The sequence below is a fragment of the Dasypus novemcinctus genome, chromosome 15 (genome assembly GCF_030445035.2).
Source record: "Dasypus novemcinctus isolate mDasNov1 chromosome 15, mDasNov1.1.hap2, whole genome shotgun sequence".
Classification (NCBI taxonomy): domain Eukaryota; kingdom Metazoa; phylum Chordata; class Mammalia; order Cingulata; family Dasypodidae; genus Dasypus; species Dasypus novemcinctus.
Window position 1 is genome coordinate 103,057,136 of NC_080687.1, and position 14,868 is coordinate 103,072,003.

The 14,868-nt window shown below is 49.4% G+C and overlaps 1 long non-coding RNA gene across 1 annotated transcript; it reads left to right on the forward strand.

The window, feature by feature from the left end:
• Positions 1-109: 109 nt before the first annotated feature.
• On the forward strand, positions 110-11,627 carry LOC131273479 (uncharacterized). The gene is made up of 3 exons (XR_009180749.2): positions 110-289; positions 2,467-2,741; positions 10,562-11,627. It is a non-coding gene; the product is annotated as an uncharacterized lncRNA (long non-coding RNA).
• The last annotated feature ends 3,241 nt before the right edge of the window (positions 11,628-14,868 follow it).

A 14,868-nucleotide genomic window follows, 5' to 3' on the forward strand; every position in this document is an offset into this window, starting at 1 on the left:
GCTTGGCCCTTGTCACCAGCAGCACCTGCAGACCGCGCTGCGCCTTCCCGGCACGATACTGAGTCAGAGCGTCAGGAAGCAAGGCGGGTGTGACGATTCGCCCCGTCTGTACAACAGAAGGGACCGTCTCAGCCGGGGTCCTCCGCTGGGGCCTGGCCGAGGCCGGGTGGAGCCGGGGGAGCCCGCCGCGCAGCTGCTCGCAGCGAGTCGTTCTTCCCACGCGGCTTCGTGTGACCCGAGGCAGCAGCGGGCCAAGTCCGAGGCCCGGGCCGCGGAGGACGCCCCGGGGGTACGTCCTGGGGGCCCGCCTTCCTCCCCGGGTCCTTGGAGGGCCCGTGCTGGGGGCCCCGGAGGGCGCCGCGGGGTCGAAGGGCTGGGTTACTCAGGCCGGCTCGGCCCAGGGCCCTGCGGGCGGGGGGCGCAGCCCGGCGGGGAAGCGGGGGCGGGCCGGGCGCGCCTGGCCGCGGGGTGCGCGCGGGCGGCGGCCCTGGACGCGGCGGGCCCGCGTGTGGCCCGGGAGGCCGCTGAGCCCCGGGGCGCGCCGGGCCGCCCCTCTGCCTCCCCGCGCGGCGGCCCTGGGGAGCTGGGCCCACCGGAGGGCGCCCCGCCGCTGCCCGGCCCCCGGGCCCTCAGGGGCGCCGCGGGGAAAGCAGACACGCCCCCCCCCCCCCCCCCCGAGGCTCCAGCCGGAGCAGGGGCAGGCAGGGGAACCCCGGGACGGCTTCGTCTGCGGCCCAGCTCGCCCCGAGGCTGCTGTGGCCGGGCCGCCTCCGCTCCCCGCCTGCACCGCGCGTCCCCGCGCCCGGCGAGCAGCCTTGCCTCGCGCGCCCCGACGAGCGCCGGGGGAGGCCGGCGGAGCCCGGGCGCGGGGGCTGGTGCTGCCCGGAGCCTGGACGCAGGCTGGGGCTCGGCGAGGGAGTGTGTGCGTCAGCGGAAGGAGCGTACCATTTGTACAATAAAAGAGAAAGAAAGCCCACGAAAAAGAATGCCTCGTACTTGATTATGCAGGCACAGACTTATCTCTGGCGAATCATGCCAGAAACTAATGACGTCCTTTGTGGCCCAGGCAAAGACCTGCACGGCCGGTCTGTGCAGGTCAGATGTCTTGCCCCTGCCTCGGTTTCCTGCTCTGCAGGGCAGGGTGAGGACTGTGACCGTGGTACTCAGCCTGAGGGGTCATTGGGAGGATTCCAGGACGGAAGGCCCAAGGTGCCCAGCACTCCCTGGCACAGAGTAAGCCTAGCTCTGTTTAAAACGGCAAGAGGAGCCATCAAAGGCAGAGGCTGGTTGGAGAGGGCAGCTGGGCCTGGGCACTCCTTTCCTCGGCCACTCCAGGAAGCGTGAAGCTCCAGCACCTTTGTGGGCATGTGACGGAAGCTTCTAGAATTGTACTAAGGAAGCCACCACACTGGACTCACCGACACCGGGGGAAAACAGGATCTGGTTTCCACCCCAAGAAATAAGAACTGACCCAGAGGCCAGGGAGCGGAACACGTGCTTCAGAGAGGGAGTTCAGCGATCAGCTTTTTACAGTTCCCAGACAGGTGTGCAGCCTGCAGGCTCAAAAGCGTGCACGAGAAGACTACCGTCAGTCCCAAGGCCTGAAACCAGGATGCTGGGCAGCATACCCCCAGGGAGGTGCGGGAGGGCAGGCGCAGGCTTGAACTGTGTCCCACCGCAGCGGTGCTGAAGTCCTCACGCCAGGACCTCAGAGGGTGCCGATCCAAATAGGGTTGTGGCGGATGAGGTTTCCTTGAGTAGGGCGGGCCCCGGAATTCAGTGTGACTGGTGTCCTTAGAAGAGGAAATATGATGAAGACAGAAGACGGCAGCTGAGAGGTCACGGCCCAGGGATCTCGCGGCCACCGCAGCCAGGAGAGAGGCACGCACAGGCACTGCCCACACCTGAATTTCAGGCTTTCAGAACTGCCAGACAGTAAATGTCTGTTGTTTCAAGCCATGCTGTGAAGCGGCCCTGGGAACACAGTCAGAATGTAAGAAACAGAGATTAGTTTAGTTTTCACATAAAGAAAAAAAAAAAAAAAAAATTAATGTACCCCGGCAGCCTATTGCCTCAGTCTCCCACTCCCGGGTTAAGCAGGAACAAAGGAAACCAGCTTTAGCCAGTCCTATAGCCAGTAAAACAAAAATGCACAAGAAAGAGCTAAGTCAATACCAATTCAGCACTAACTTACATTCCTTATTTGGCAAAAGGTGAAAAACTAAAATGGGTGGAATGTGATGGGGGAAGTGGTTAATCAAAAACTTTTGCACAGGAAAGTTAGATTTCTTGGGATAGGCTGTAACCTCTGTAGTATCCAATCTATGGAGAAACAGAGGAAGGGCTTGCGTGCTAGGCTTAGGGGTATAAATTGTGTCGTTTTTCTTTGTTTGGGGCGCCGGCCATGTTTCCTGGTTGTGCGCCCCTTCTTGCAAGGTTGAAAATAAATTCTTTTCTTCTCCACAGTTGAATGAGCCTTATTTTCTTCCAAACGAAAATTTCTTTCTTACAACTTTGGGGGCTCGTCCAGGATTCTGAAGCTTCAGAGAGAGGACCCCTGAGATGGGCGACGGGGAGGTGCGCCCCATTGTTTAAGGGGTCCTGGACTCCACCGGCGGGGGCCTTACCTCTGGTAGCCAAGAGACCTGAGAACAGATGCTTAGATCTGCTGACTGTGGACGAGAAAAAAGGAAGGGAAAACCTGCCTCTCATTGACCAGGTGACTCCATGCATGGACCAAGGTAGGAACAAAGGCTACTAAGTATTACCTTGGTGGTCGGGAATTCTGATGAGTCTGAGGTTGATTGTGTGTGCATGAGACATGTGACATATGGCGTGAAGTGAGTGTGGGGTCCCAATTCGTGTTTTCTTTCTCCTGTGAGGGAAAGGGTTGGGGATGAACAAAGTGAAGGATTCAAGAGAAAGAGACTCAGACAAGATTCAGAATGGGAAATAGAGGCAGCCAGTTGACAGGGAAAAAGGGAAAGGGGGTATCTGTAGGATTCCCCAGGAATATTCCTCCAGATAGCCCACTAGGGAGGATATTAAGGCATTGGTCCGATATATAGTTATCAGACCAGCGGAAAAGCCACACACACAAAAAAGATTAAATACTGCTGTTGTATCTGGACCAAGCAAAGTATTTTACCACTTGACGTATTCCGGCCAAAATATGGGGCAAATGAGGACTGGCTTTGTGCTGACCTTGTACTGTATGTTAATGGGAAAAAAAAAAAACAACAACACTCTTTTCCAAAGAAGAGTCTGACTATGCTATGTGCTGGTTAGAGGGAAAGGGAGCCACTCTCTATCCTATGAAAGCTGGAAATCTAGACCCCGAGACTAAGCTTGCAGAAACTAAGGCTGCAGAGACAAAAGCTGTAGAAACTAAACCCTGGGACCCCTGTCTAATCCCCCTCCTCCTTACGTTCTCCCTCCCCTCCCAGGAGAAGGGCCATTAGACTTGGAGGGCCCAATAGAACCCACTGTAAACCCTGGGGAACCAGAGAATCAAGCAGGGCCAACAGCATCACCAGATACAATCCACCAACAGCTGAGGAAAGAATTAAAACAGTGTAAGAAAGATATACAAAATTTTCCATTCCCCAGAGCATCTGAGGAGAAGAGAGTGAAAGAGCAAAACTCCATTGAGCCTTTGTATCCACTGAGAGAAGTAGCAATGGGGCCAGGGGAAGTTGGCCATGTAAATGCCCCACTGACAAGTACTGAAGTAAGGAACTTCAAAAAGGAGATGAAATCTCTAATGGAAGATCCAGTGGGGCTGGCTGAGCAAGTAGAGCAATTCCTAGGTCCTAGTTTATACACCTGGCCTGAACTTACGTCCATACTGAATATCCTCTTTACTGGAGAAGAAAGAGGAATGGTGCGGAGGGCAGCTGTGAAGGAGTGGGAAAGGCAGCATCCACCCGGACAGGGGGTGATGGCAGCAGAACAGAAGTTCCCAAACACAGACCCTAATTGGGATAATAATGACCTGGGGGACAGAGCACAGATGCAAGATCTTAGAGACCTCATTATACAGGGGGCCAAATCTCAAAACTTGAGTAAGGCCTTTGAAGCAGCCCAGGAGGAGGATGAGACTCCCTCTGCTTACCTGCAACGATTGAGGGACCAAGTGAGGAAAGATTCAGGGATGGACCCTGATGATCCTGTGGCTCAGGGAATGTTAAAAGTCAGCTATGTAAAGGGGTCTTGGCCTGATACTCAGGAAAAAAAAAATTCAGAAAATAGAAAGATGGATGAATAAGCCATTGGGACAGTTACTGACAGAGTTCCAAAAAGTGTTTGTAAAGGGAGAGGAGGAAGAGCAGAAACAGAAAGCAAAGGTTATGATAAACACAGTTAACCAGATGGGTAAAAAAGACTGGAGACCAGTCAGGGAGGGACAGGCAGGGGTGAGATAAAGATGCAAAATGCGCTTATTTAGATCAGCGGGCAAGGAGAAGGCAAGGCTCTGCTGGTGCTATCACTGTGGGAGGCCTGGTCATTTCAAAAAGGAAATGACCTTTAATTTCTCTTAAGGAAAGAGAGTCAGGTAATCCCCCTCATGAATTTTGAGGATTGGGGGGGTCTGAGGTACCTCACTTCTAAAGCCCACCAGGAGGCTTTAATAAATCTAAGGGAGGGCCCATATGGGAGGGGGGGGAATTACATTTTCAGTAAACACTGGCGCAGCCCCATCCTCTGTAACTTATCTTCCCAAAGGAACCAAACTCTCTGGCAGTTCCCTTACAGTCTCAGGGGAAAAGGAGAAGGATTTGAGGTCCCATTCTTTCTTCCACTAATATTTGTTGGGAGGAGAGTCAAATTGTAAGCCCTTTGCTGTACAACCCAGAAGCCAGGAGTAATTTGTTGGGAAGGGACTTAATAGTATTCATGGGTCTGGATTTGGAAGTAAGGGATGGGCAGATAGAAGTAGGCTTAGCCATGCTCACTGAGGAAGATGAAAAAGATATCAGAGGTGAAAGAAGGGAATAGAGGGAGTTTGCAAGTACCACCTATTAAAATCAAATTTAAAAAGAAAGGGGAAATTACTTGTCAAAGACAATATCCCATTCCCCTTAAGGGGAGGCAGGGACTGCAACCCATCATCGAAGGCCCCCTTTGGAATGGACACTTGGAGCCCTGCATGTCCCCTTCAATTCTCCCATCTTGCCCATTCAGAAATCAAACGGTAGTTGGAGGCTGGTACAGGATCTAAGGGCCATCAATCAAATCATTCAGGGTCGACACCCAGTAGTCCCAAACCCATACCCTCTCCTTAGTAAGATCCCCTGCCATCATAAATGGTTTAGTGTAGTAGATCTAAAGGATGCCTTTTGGGCCTGTCCCCTTGATCCAGAGAGTAGGGACTTATTTGCCTTTAAGTGAGAGAATCCCTCTACAGGAAGAAAACAGCAAACCAGGTTAACAGCTTTACCCCAAGGCTTCACAAAATTCCCCAACCTCTTAGAACAGGAACTGGAAAAAGTATTAGAGAAATTTGCAGTCCCATCTGAAATTTCCCTTTTACAATGTGTAGATGATATGCTATTATCAGGTGAAGAAAGGCAGAGAGTGGTCCGAACTACAAAGAGCTTATTGAATTTCCTGGAGGATCAAGGGCTAAGAGTGTCAAAGTGTAAGCTTCAATTTGTAGAAAAGGAAGTCAAATACCTGGGTCATCTCATTAGTGAGGGAAGGAGGAAGATAACTCCAGAAAGAATTCAGGCCATCACTGAATTACCTCTTCCCTGGACAAAAAGAGAACTAAGAAGATTTTTGGGATTGGTGGGATATTGTAGATTATGGATAGATTCTTTTGTATCCCAAACCAAAGGGTTATACCAAAAACTGTTGGAGGAGGAGCCTGACAAGTTAGAGTGGAAGGAGGAGGAAGTAAAGGCCTTAGAGGGGTTCAGGCAGGCATTGGTGCAAGCCCCCGTTCTAGCCCTCCCCTCCCTCGAGAAGCCTTTCCATCTGTTTGTGACAGCAGATGAGGGGACAGCCTTGGGAGTCCAAACTCAGATCTGAGGAGGCCAAAGGAAGCTTGTGGCCTTCCTTCCCAGAACCCTGGACCCTGTCTCCAGGGGATGGCCAGGCTGTGTTCAGGCTGTGGCAGCAACTGCTCTTTAGTAGAAGAAAGCAGGAAACTGACCTTTGGAGGGTCAGTTAGCACCCCTCATCAGGTCAGGACTATTTTGTCTCAAAAAGCAGGAAAGTGGTTAGTGGATTCCCGAATTCTGAAACATGAGGTGATTCTAATGGAAAAAGAGGATTTAATACTGACAATTGATCTTCATCTGAACCCAGCTTCTTTCCTTCAGAAAGGTCCCAACCGGGTAGAAACTCCTGAACATGATTGTTTAGACTTAATTGAACACCAAACCCGAGTCTGGCCAGCCCTAGGGGACCTTCCCTTACATTCAGGGGAAAAATTGTTTATGTGGGTCTTCTAGGGTCCTGGAAGAAAAAGGCACAATGGCTATACTGTTGTTGATGGACTAACTCGTGAGGGGAAAGAAGCTGGCCGACTGCCCAATGATTGGTCAGCTCAAACTTGTGAGCTGTACGCAGTAAATCAAGCCCTTAAATTGTTAGAGGAAAAAGATGGTACAGTCCACACAGATTCTAAATATGCCTTTGGTCCACATCTTTGGAAAATTTTGGGAGGAAAGGGGATTGATCAATAGTGGAGGGAAGGAATCAGTCCATGTGGAACTGGTAAAACAAGCGTTAGCCAGTCTGCTCTTACCAAAGGAAATATCCATGGTACATATAAATGGGCATCAGAAATGTCACACTTTTGAGGCAAAAGGCAATAGACTGGCTGATGAGAAAGCCAAAGAGGCTTCCCTCTGTTCCCCTCTGGAACTGATGGTCCTGATACCCTCCATCCCCAAAGAAATTGGAATCCCTGTATTCTCTAAAAAAGGAAGTAAAAGAACTAGAACAACTGGGGGCAACCTTAGATAGCCAAGGGAAGTGGCTCCTCCCAGACAGCCGGCAGATGTTGAATAAGCAAATGATGAGGGAAGTACTAGCAGTTTTGCACCAAGGGAGTCACTGGGGAGTACAGGCCATGTGTGGCCTGGTCCTCCAGCATTTTGAGTGTGTGGGCCTTTATACTATAGCCAAACAAATAAGTGAATGGTGCGTGGTCTGTCAGAAAGTTAATAAGAAAGTTTTAAGAAAGCAAGTGCCAGTGGGGAGGGACCCCCAGCCTCAAACCATGCCAGAGCATTCAGGTTAATTATACTGAAATGCCCCCTGTAGGTCGACTAAAATATGTTCTGGTTATTGTGAATCACCCAACAAGGTAGGTAGAAGCATACCCTCTTGCTTCAGCTACAGCATCAGGGACTTCAACACTTATCCTTGAACAAATAATTCCCCAATATGGGTTAGGAGAAAATATAGATTCAAGCAATTGTTGTCACTTTACATCCAGAGTGTTGCAAAATATTATGCAGGGTCTAGGTGTCACATGGAACTTCCATACATCCTGGCACCTGCCATCCTCAGGGAAAGTGGAAAGAATGAACCAAACCTTAAAAAAACATCTCTCTGAGTTGGTCTTAGAAGCCAAATTACCATGGGTCAAGTGTTTACCTATAGCTCTGTTAAGAATCCAAACTGCCCCTAGGAGGGAACTGGGAATTTCTCCTTATGAAATGCTCTTTGGTCTGCCCTTCCCTGGGAAGCCTGAAAAACTCCCCTTTGAGCTGAAAAATATCTTTCCTCAAAATTATATACTGGCCCTGTCTTCTACTTTGCCATCCCTCGGACATTGGGGTTTGCTGGCTCAAATTCCGCCTCTTGAATCTGCAGTCCACCAACACCAACCTGGCAGCTGGGTCCTAATCAAGTCATGGAAAGAGTCTAAACTCCAGCCGACCTGGGAAGGACCTTAGCAAGTCTTTCTGACAACCGAAACAGCGGTCCAAATGGCAGAACAAGGGTGGAGTCATTACACTTGAGTAAAGGGACCAGTACCTGAACCAGATGATAAATACCCAACAACTTCATCTGAGTCTTGGAAAATAATTTCAGCCCCAGGTCCTTAAAGATCACACTGAAAAGACAATACTTGAGGGGGGAGAGGGTTGAGCTGTGTATTGTCCTAGTCAACAATGGCCCTGGCCCTATCAGAATACCAAAGGAGGAATTCAGACCTTAAATTACAGGTGAAAATAATCTTACAAACCATGATGTTTCAAAGCCTAGAAGCAACTAGCCCCATCAGATTAGTTATAAATGTGACTGAAGGTCTGGAGTCTCAAACCATGCAGTTTAACACCTACCAAGTAATAGACTGTGGGAATTTAAAGCACCAGCAATGGCTAAGTGGGTAAAATAAATACCCATGCCCAGAGCCGGTGGGGGATAATTACAGTCAAGCCCCTCCTTGCCCCACCTGGGATGATATATGTAAACTACCCAGTATAAGGGATTGACCGTGAATATGGGTCTCACCAAAAGGGTAAGATAACCTTTTATAAAAATAATAACCACCATATTGCAAAAGTCTATTAAAAAGGCAGACAAATTAAAAACTCAAAGCAGCACCAGGGACCAAGTAGTCAATAGAGTATATGGAATGGGATCAGATGTTACAGGTAAAGATTCTCTAGGAAGGTTCTGAATCTGAGCCCTTCCTCCCCCTGTAAATATGAAATCAACAACTCCCTTTCCAGCTAACCCTTCAGAAATAGCACAGAAAACAACAACAACAACTAAAAGCCAGTTCCCCAATTCCAAATGATCTCAAAGCAGTCAGGATGCTTAAAGCAGAAGATTTAAAACAAACCACAGAAATAGAGACAGGATATGGGGAAACAAATGCCTGGGTAGAATGAATCAAATATAGTCCAGAGTCTAAACAAAAGCAACTGTTAACACTTGTGCAACAGGCCAGCCCACAGCTCATATTGTACCCTTTCTGCTAGGTATGGAAAAGCATGAAAAGGAGCTTAAGTGCATGATACTCCTCTTTCAAAATGCTACTCCTGGTGAAAATTGTTGTGCATTGTCCTCTCTTCCCACTGGTCAAAAACAGAAACATCAAGGCCATACCTGCCTCCCATATGGCCCCAGGGAATCACTCTGCTTGTCTCTCTAGACGGGGGAAAGGATTCCAGGACCTTGGAACCATGGCCTCGTGTACCCAAGTGTGGAATGTGAGCAGTGATGGTATTGACAATTTCTCCAGTTTGGTCAGACCTCAAGCAGACCCGTGGTGGTGCTGTGGAAAGGGTGTTCTCCAGCCAATACTGCCTGAGAGGTGGGGTGGAACCTGTGCTCTGCTCCAATTGGCTATCCCATTCACCCTGGCATTTGAAAAAGAAGCAAGAATATCATCCCAGGGCAGGAGAGAGAAGTCTACTTGGTTCTTTTGATGAGTGGATCTATTTAGACAATATAGGAGTTCCCTGAGGAGTTGCAGATGAGTTTAAGGCTAGAAATCAGGTAGCAGCTGGGTTTGAGTCATTCTTGTTCTGGTAGGTCACCATTAATAAAAATGTAGACTGGATTAATTATATCTATTATATAATTATATATATTATATATATATATATTATAACCAACAGAGATTTATTAATTACACCAAGAATGCAGTTAAAGGAATTGCAGGACAATTAGATGCTACTAGCAGAATGGCATGGGAAAATAGAATGGCCTTAGATAGGATGCTAGCTGAGAAAGGGGGAGTCTGTGTTATGATTAGAGTAGCTGCTGTGCATTCACCCCCAAAAACACTGCCCCTGATGGAACTATCACTAAAGCTTTACAAGGCCTAGCAGCCCTATCTGAGGAGTTAGCAGAGAATTCTGGCATTAGTAATTCACTCACAGGATGGCTTGAAAATTGGTTTGGAAAATGGAAAGGGGTTGCACTGTCCATCTTAACTTCCCTCATTATCTCAGCTGGGGTGCTTACCACAGACAGATGCTGGATCATTCCATGTGCCTGAGGGCTAGTTCAAAGACTCATTGAAAGTGCCCTAACCAAACAAATGCCCATACAGAGTAGGCAAAACAATCTGGGCCCCCTTAAAGAAGAAGATCCTTATGATGATGAGTGTGAGATAGCACTTAGAAAATTTGAAGAATGGAAATGTGAAAACTAAAAAGAGTTTAAAAGAAAGAGCGGCAATTGTAAGAAATGGAGATTAGTTTCATTTTCACATAAAGGAAGAAAATATTAATTAATGTAACCTGGCAGCGTACTGCCTCAGTCTCCCACTCCTGTGTTAAGCAGGAACAAAGGAAACCAGCTTCAGCCAGTCCTATAGCTAGTAAAACAAAGATGCACAAGAAAGAGCTAAGTCAATACCAATTCAGCACTTAATTCCATTCTTTATTTGGCAAAAAGAGTAGGTGAAAAACTAAAATGGTTAGAATGTGATGGGGGAAGTGGTTAATCAAAAACTTTTGCACGGGAAAGTTAGATTTCTTGGGATAGGCTGTAACCTCTGTAGTATCCAATCTATGGAGAAACAGAGGAAGGGCTTGCGTGCTAGGCTTAGGGGTATAAATTGTGTCCTTTTTCTTTGTTCCAGGCACCAGCCATGTTTCCTGGTTGTGCGCCCCTTCTTGCAAGGTTGAAAATAAATTCTTTTCTTCTCCACAATCAGATGAGCCTTGTTTTCTTCCAAACGAAAATTTTTTTCTTACAAGAAGTCCACAGGAGGAGGCTCATTGTATGTTGTAAGCCACTTAGGGACGCAATTTCCAAACAGGGTGTTTGGGAGCAATGGAATGTTGGTGTTTTGTGTTTTTTTCTTTTTAAAACTCAACCCCCGAGAGAATATTTTAATGATAGTTTTTTTTCTCAAAATTAGTAAACTTTATTTCAACTTCAAAAAATAAAATAGACAAAAGGCAGCTTAACAAATGATGGAAGCATTACCTTAAAATACAACTAATGTAACTTATAGATGATAGTTAACAGTAATATTGTTACTGGTTTTTAAGGGGCTGTTTGTTTATCATGGAGTGGAAACTGGTGATTCCCTTTCTCCTTTCTACAGATAGAGCCAAAGGCAGACAGTGCTAGAAGTGGGGCTGTGTTCCCCTGGAAAGGGCGAGAGAAACACTGACAAATTCCTATTTCCCAGACCTCCACTTTTCCGTTTGCCTTTCTTTGACCTCATCATCCTCTAGTCTCAACTTGCAATCTTCAAGTTCATAACTTATTTCCGAAGCCTGGCTCTTTTAAAATTCAAAATTTATTTATTCGTGCTTTTAAGCAATACATGCAAAATTCACAAGGTACAAAAGGGTATATGGAATCAAGGAAGTTCTCCTTCCCACCCTGCTCCCCAGCCTCACAAGCCTTCGCCTGGAGAAAAACCGTCAGTAGTTTAGTTTCTTGTAGGTTTTTCCAGAGCTAGTCGATGCATTTGTAAACATTTATGATGTTGCAGCAAAGCCAGGAGTTCTGAACCACAGAAAAACCCAGACCCAGCTTCTCAGGAGAAGTGGAGGAACAGATTTACTATGTGCAGACCCAGAGGAGAGTCAGTCTCCAAATCCCAAGCCCCGTTTTTCAGTTTTCATAGGTTCATATAGGATGTCAGGTGGGATCAGCATAATCTTGCTCCTTGGCTAATGCGTTGCTAGGTGAAATTTGCAAGTTGGTGGGGGAGGGGGGGCAGTTGCAGAGGCAGAATGCCACTGCGAGGTTGGGGGTGATTTATGCGGCCACCCCTCGGGCTGAAGTGTGGTTTGCTGGCCTGGCGGGGGAGCGGCCGCGGTAGGCCTAATTCCAAGCCACTGCCCCCATAATAGGGTGGCTGGTCGGACTCACCGTCACCCCTGAAGGGAGCTCGGCATGGGCGCAGAGTGCCCTCGGGTGTTCCCTTCTCGGCAGCCATGCTTCTGTGGCCGCCCCTCCTCCCGGATGGCGCCACACGATGCCTGTGGGGCGGCACCCTTCTTTTTCCTTCTCCCTGTGCAGGCGCAGGGCGGAAAATTCCAGTCTGCCCTTTTCCCCTCCCCCGACAGCAGCAACAGCCAGGCGTGGGCGGAAAAATCCAGCCCGCCCTTTTCCCTTCCCCCGACAGCAGCAACAGCCAGGCGTGGGCGGGAAACTCAAGTCTGCCCTCCACCCCAGCAACAGCAGCCACCAATCCCTAAACCCTGCCCCTTCCCCCAGCAACAGCAACAGCCAATCCCTAGCCACCACCCCTCCCCCTTCCAGTACCTCCCACTGACCTTTCTCCCCAGTAACTGCTTGCGGCAACCAATCAGAACATGGCATAAGCTTCGACCAATCAGCCTTCCCCAGCCCCTATAAAACTGTAGCCACTTCCTCAATAAAATTGGACCTGCGTGTTTACCTCGTCTCCGTGGTAGTTCTTCTGCCGTGCGCCCTCCAGTCCTGAGAGCCCCCGACAAGGGCCTGGCCTCCCTTGTTCCCAGTTCATCGCCTGCTTCTCCGGGTGACCCCTTCATCGCCGGCTTTGCCGGGCGACCCCGTCAGCCAAACCGCGCAACCCCTGTGAGACTGACCCCTCGTCTGCTGCCAGACCGACCCCTCGTCCCAAGCCGGACCAACCCCTCGTCCCAAGCCGGACTGACCCCTCGTCCCAAGCTGGACCGACCCCTCGTCAGCAGCCAGACCCCACCGCCACTGACCAAGCAAGCCGCCGCAGATTTACAGAAGGGGGGGCAGTCACTCGTTTGATGTCCTCCTACTAGGCCATGTTGTCACAGGCTGATTTACAGAAACTGGGGGCAGGAGGTATTCACTTGATATCTTCCTGCGAGGCCATGCCCTCTCAGGCCAATCCACAGAAGTGGGGGCAGGAGGGACTTGTTAGATATTTTTTGCAAGGTTATGCTTTTTATTTCTCAACAATGAGACATTCGATTTTGATTCCCCCCTTTTTTTGAATGGTAACATACTTTGAGAAATTCTCTCTCTTGATAAAGCCCTCTAAATCAGAACTGCTGAGCCGCGTGGGCCATGGCAAGGACAAGTGGCAGGGAGGGGCAGGAGCTGGGGCTGCGGCCCTGGGAAGCACCAGCTTTCCCCACCCATCAGCAGCTCCCAGCCCCTGATATTGGTGATGGGACTGGGTGGCACCTATAAAAAGCATTGCTTGAAGGAGGGGTGGGGGTGGGAATCAAAACTGCAATCATGCTCAAGGTTGAAATTCTCCGGAAACGTTTAGCTCTGCCTGTTATTAGCATTTATTCGGGCAGCCCATGGAGCCCTGGGGTGAATTCTTGCTAAATAGCATCTCTGAATTTGGGGTGGTTGCCGTGAGTGGAAACTGCCTGGGGTGCCCGTGTGTGGACCCTCCTGCCCAGGGTGGCATCTCCCCAGGCTGGGTTCTCCCTGGCGATGCACTGTTGGCCTTTAGGGGGCAGGGACCAGAGATGCTTGCCGTCCTGTGGTGCCCAGGACGATTCTGCACAAGGAGGAATTGTCCTGCATTCCACCTGCAGAAAACTGAGCACATATGTCCTCAGTCTTCATCCGCATCCCTGATCATGAATAGGCAGCAAGAAGACAGGAGGAACGGCTGAGTGCATAACAGCATCTGCCAAGTATCCCCAACATTCCATGACCATAAGTGCTCTTCTTCCAACCCAATGCTGTCCTCAAAGACCTTGGCCTTTTTTGTTTTTAAAGATTTATTTATTTATGTATCCCTCCTGCCCCCCTCATTGTTTTGCACTCACAGTCTGCTCTGTGTCCATTTGCTGTGTGGTCTTCTGTGTCTGCTTGTCTTCTCTTTAGGTGGCACTGGGAACGGTCCTGGGACCTTCTGGAGTGGGAGAGAGGTGCTCAATCTCTTGTGCCACCTCAGCACCCTGGTCTGCTGTGTCTCTTTTTGTTTCTCCTCTGTGTCTCTTTTTGTTGCATCATCTTGCTGCACCAGCTCTCCCATGTGGGGCAGCTCTTCTGCACACGGCAGCACTCCATGTAGGCCAGCTCGCCACTTGGGCCAGCTTGCCTTCACCAAGAGGCCCTGGGAATCGAACCCTGGACCTCCTATATGGTAGATGGGAGCCCAATTACTTGAGCCACATCCATTTCCTGACCCTGGCCTTTTAACGTGTGTTAAAAGTGTGTGTGGAGGGGAAGTAGATGTGGCTTAACTGGTAGACCATCCACCTACCATATGGGAGAGTCCAGGGTTTGAGACCCAGGGCCTCCTGACCCGAGTGGTGAGCTGGCCCATGTGCAGAGCTGATGTGCATAAGGAGTGCTGTGCCCCACACACAAGGAGTGCACCCTGCAAGAAGAGCTGCCCCATGCAAAAAAAGCCAGCCCACCTAGGAGTGGTGCTGCACACATGGAGAACTGATGCGGCAAGATAATGCAACAAAAAGGAGATGCAGTTTCCCAGTGCTGCCTGATAATACGAGCGGACACAGAAGAACACACAATGAATGCACACAGAGAGCGGACAATGGGGGGGGGAAGGGGAGAGAAATAAATTATAAATAAATAAATCTTTAAAAAAAAGTGTGTGTGGGGAAGTGGGTGTGGCTCCAGTGATTGAGCTCCCACCTACCACATGGGAAGTCCCATGTTTGGTTCCTGGTGCCTCCTAAAGAGAAAACAGGCAGACACAGAGAGCACACAGTGAAAGGACACAGAGAGCAGAGAGCAGACATAAAACAATGGGGGGGGAGGGATAAATAAAAATAAATCTTAAAAAAAGTGTGTGTGCGTGTATATACCAGGTGCTCAGAATTCGTTGCTCTGGTAGCACAGTCGCTGGGTCACAAGTGAAGAAAGCAGAGGCAGTGTCACAGTGATGCTCGCCCACTTTCTTGCAAATGAGAGACAGGGGAAGAGGACATGGTCGGGTGAGCAAGGCACCGTCAAACATTAAGAGGGACACAG